Source organism: Micropterus dolomieu, linkage group LG05, assembly GCF_021292245.1.
Source record: "Micropterus dolomieu isolate WLL.071019.BEF.003 ecotype Adirondacks linkage group LG05, ASM2129224v1, whole genome shotgun sequence".
Classification (NCBI taxonomy): domain Eukaryota; kingdom Metazoa; phylum Chordata; class Actinopteri; order Centrarchiformes; family Centrarchidae; genus Micropterus; species Micropterus dolomieu.
This window is the reverse complement of record NC_060154.1, coordinates 22,475,527-22,480,212: the sequence shown is the minus strand read 5'-3', so window position 1 is coordinate 22,480,212 and position 4,686 is coordinate 22,475,527. Positions and strand designations below refer to the sequence as shown.

At 41.8% G+C, this 4,686-nt stretch overlaps 1 long non-coding RNA gene across 1 annotated transcript in view; it reads right to left on the bottom strand.

The window, feature by feature from the left end:
- LOC123971690 overlaps nt 1–2,162 on the bottom strand; it is a 6,044-nt gene extending 3,882 nt beyond the window's left edge. The window contains exon 1 of the long non-coding RNA XR_006825252.1: nt 1,859–2,162. This is a non-coding gene — a long non-coding RNA (uncharacterized LOC123971690). The remainder of the gene's footprint in view (nt 1–1,858) is intronic.
- Nucleotides 2,163–4,686: the final 2,524 nt, after the last annotated feature.

Here is a 4,686-nt window from a genome sequence, read left to right as displayed (position 1 = left end):
TGGAGGTAATATGATGGTCTGGGGTTGCTTTGGTGCTGGTAAGGTGGGAGATTTGTACAGGGTAAAAGGGATTCTGAATAAGGAAGGCTATCACTCCATTTTGCAACGCCATGCCATACCCAGTGGACAGCGCTTGATTGGAGCCAATTTTATCCTACAACAGGACAATGTCCCTAAACACACCTCCAAATTGTGCAAGAACTATTTAGAGCAGAAGCAGGCAGCTGGTATTCTATCGGTAATGGAGTGGCCAGCGCAGTCACCAGATCTGAACCCCATTGAGCTGTTGTGCGAGCAGCTTGACCGTATGGTACGCAAGAAGTGCCCATCCAACCAATCCAACTTGTGGGAGCTGCTTCTGGAAGCGTGGGGTGCAATTTCTCCAGATTACCTCAACAAATTAACAGCTAGAATGCCAAAGGTCTGCAATGCTGTAATTGCTGCAAATGGAGGATTCTTTGACGAAAGCAAAGTTTGATGTAAAAAAGATCTTATTTCAAATACAAATCATTATTTCTAACCTTGTCAATGTCTTGACTCCATTTTCTATTCATTTCACAACGTATGGTGGTGAATAAGTGTGACTTTTCAGGAAAACACAAAATTGTTTGGGTGACCCCAAACTTTTGAACGGTAGTGTATGTTGAACATTTTGATTGATTTTCTGCTAACAGTTCAGACCCACAACCGCTGAATTGAGTGTTGAATCTTCAGATGGGGACAACCAGGGCAATGGTGTCAGCGGATTATCCCACAGTGGAAATAAGACTGACTAAACCTTCCTTGGATGAAGCCAAGAACATAGCCTATAGACTGGTGAAAATAGAAACACTATTTCCCCGGAAGCTGACTGGGCACATTATTGACAGGGTGCACACAAGAACGTGATGACAAAGTAACAGACTTCCTGAACAGACTCGCTGAGCTTCATGAAATCCACAGCGGTCTGACAAAGCTAGATGTGATGGGACCATCACATTCCATCACCCCATGGGAAGCGAGTATCAGAAATAATTTCCTCACCGGCCTGAGACCAGAAATCAACATGAACATCTGGAGATTATTCAAAGACATCCATGCTAAAGATTTCCTCATCAAAGGGCACAGCAGAAAGACAGGCTGTAAATGGCACATCTGCATCAGAACCAGAAAGAGGAAGAGGAAGAGACAGGGGTCGTGGTCGTAGAGACAGAGGAAGAGGACGTGGGAGGTCTGACGCTTGTTTAAAAAAAACAGAAAAAAACGAGACTCTGGGCTAGAGATTGCCCTGGGAATTAAAATATTCAAACGGCTGATTGATTGGAGGAGGGGGAACCTGGGCCAGAGAAGGAACAGACTGGTTTGGACACAGGAGCTGAGAACAGAACAACCTACACATAAATCACGTGAGAGCACCCACACAGACGCACATGCTGGCACTGAAGCAGACATACAGACTCTTAATAAGTGAGTCTATTTTGCACCTTGAGCTCAGACAGGATAACGGAATTGATAAAGAAAAGCCTACAGGAATAAGTGCTAGACAGAAATGACGCATATAAATTATATCTGTGAAAAGCGCGATTTCTCTGCATCTATCCTTCTAAACTACAATCAAGGTATTAGGTTTTACGGGAAAAATGCTATGATTAATGCATTCAACTCAGGTCAACATAAGACTCAACAACCTTACAAAGCCAAATACCACACAAGCAACCATTTTATCATTACACTCTGTCTCCTCCTCTCTGGTGATGTTCATCAGTGCCCCGGTCCAAATTCAAACATTGTGGACAGAGTAACGTGGCCTAGTGTAAACCAGCCTGGGCTAACAACTGCATTTGATGTTCAAGTTCAACGAGTTGATGAATGCAGAGACCTCGCCAGTGGGCCTGTGGATCGGAGGCACAGTGTCCTTTCCCGCTTCTGTTGTCTGGACACCGAGGAGTCGACACCCAGCCCGGTGGATGTCTCATACGTTGCCGTGCGGCTTGAGGCGAGTAGTGGAGGTTGGGAACGCGCGGCGGCTGCAACGGAGGGAGAGAGTCGGGAACACATGCCAGCTGCTGCTACAGATGAGGATAAACAATGGTGCACGATGGCTACAGTAAATGGTGAGAGGAATGGGTTTCTGCTGGTGAACGCAACGCGCATGGTGGTGGATCCGGTTATCTGTCCTAGAACAGCTGGCTTACCTGCAGCGCCAGGCGCACTTCGGCCAGTGGTGCTGCTGTTGCGTTTTTTTCAGATTTTGAGAAAGGAGAGGCTGGATCCGATGACAATTAACAAGAAAATATAATTAAAAAAATAGGTGAATAAAAGATGGCATTACAGAACAAACATGAAACAAAAACACTGCAGTGGACTGGAAAGTTGTTCCTCTTTTCAGATTTACAGCTTACAGTTCTGATTCTCACAAAATGAATTGTTAATATCCTCCAGGTATGTGGGCGGGTCTTTTCCTCCAAATGGCTCAGGGCCATAGCCATTGGTCGTTTGGTTACTTCTTCGTCACCCAATTAGGAAGGGTGTACCTTACTGCTCTATGTTACTTTTGGTCGAACAAAAGAGCGCCAATTCCCAGACGTGAAACCCCCTTCAATCTACAGGAATAAACAGTCTTTTGCTCTAAACTAATCATGGAGACAGGGCTTGTCTACAAAATGGTTGCCACCCTATCTTAAGTGTCAATGAAACAGTCAAAAAACTGTCCTTCTGGCACTAAACACAGAGGTGTCAGTTTTCTTTACATTACAAAGAGGATACAAACAATGGTTTAATCAACATTCTAATGCAATCGTTTGGCCTAAAACCCAGCAGGTTTACATTTGAAGAAAACACTGAAACACTGGAATACATTAAGTTTGTTGTAACTTTTTAAAACTCAACACTGCCCAGTCCAAGTAGGCCTACTACATCTTTGCTTTCAAGTGTGTTGAATTCGGCGAAATGTGAGTACTCTAACACACAAAATGAAAGTAATGGCTTTTCATCAAATTCTAAACGGAGAGCTTGCACTTGTGGAGAACAAATCCACCCAGGAAACACACATACCGGTAGTAACTCTAAAGACACCCATGGACCTACTCCTATAAACCCCGTCTTTAAAAAACATCGCAGTTTTAAACTTTTTAAAACAGTTAATCATTCTAGAGTCATCTGGGATCCCCAAAAGAAACCCAGGGGACTATTAGGAGGGCATTTGAATATCCGTAGGGTAATGTCTAAAATTAAATAAAACAGCTTTGAATATACCCGGATATAATTTATTTAGACGAGATAGAGTTAAGGGAAGAGGTGGTGGAGTCATGGTTTACCTGAAGAATAATATTCACTGCACCCAGATTCAACTATCTAATGTTAATCTGGAATGTATTGAACTATCACTGTCTCTTCTCAAATGTCTTTTGTTTTGTTTGTCAATATGAGGATGAAATGTTGAGATATTGTGCAAACTTGTCCACTGTGCTTTCTGAAATCCACATGCAGGTCAAACATGCCATCCCAGAGGTCGCAAAGAAGAACCTGCATGATTTGGAGCTGGGAGAATGAATTGTGGTGAAAGACTACAAACAAAGCAACCAAACGGCCTCAAACCACACTGAAAAAAGGGAGACTGGTCACCTGTTAGATTGATCAAATTATATTTAGTGTATTTTACTAAAGGGTTTTATGTTCTTAAGTGAAACGTGATAGCAATGTGTGGACTGCACATTAAATGCAGAAAGTGTGAACAAACATATTTAGCTCATGTTGGAATAAAGTTAGTCAATCAAGTGAATGTATTAGTTCTCATTTTTTCTCGCGATATTCCTGCACGGTGCAAATGCATTTCGGGAAGAAGAAAGAATAGTCCGCGCTTTTTCCGACGTTCCCACTTGCAGCTTCCAGCTGAACTCGCCCTGGGTCGATTCCACCGTCGCTCAGCTCAACTCTGTAAGTATGCTTTGCTAATAGCCTGCTGGTAACCGCAATGAAATAATGTGGGACTCCCATTTTCGAAGAGAGCAAAGTAAATATCAGATTTTACAAGATGAAAGTGAGACTAATGCGGGGACCGCTTTGATCTTGACCGCTCGTTAAGCACCTGCGACAAACGGTTGCGTAGCTCAGAGTAACTTTACCAGTGAGAGAGAAACAGTAACGTTAGAGAGAGACAGCGTGCACCGTGTAATTTACAGACAGAATACAATAATGGTTTGACGAATCAGAGGTTTGTTGCAGCAAATTGAAATTAGGCATTTTTGGAACAAGAAGGTTTTGGTAAGTTTTATTTAGTTTATGTCGAATTTAAATAAAGTTTGTTTTAACTATGAGCTAACAAGGTAATGTTAAAATAATTTGAGCTAACGTTAGTCATAGTTAGCCAGAGATACTTGATATCAGAATGTGTATGGTTGTATTTTCCTGTGTTTATTGGCTAACTGGGTTTAATTTATATAATCTATTGGTTACTGGAGAGATTAAAAAACAACTTTGGGGGCGGCACGCAAACACCAAAAATACTGCTTTGCCAGGAACTGCATAAATGTTTTAAGTTGGATGATACATTTTGAGTAAGTTCAACATTTTAGAAAAGACAAAGGGTCAATTTATCTACAAAATGTGGTTTTAAATGGTTCTTGGCTGTTCATCAAACAAGAAGGAAGAGTTTGACTTGAAAGTCTTATGATTTTAACATATAGTCTACTTTTTATTTCATGGTAA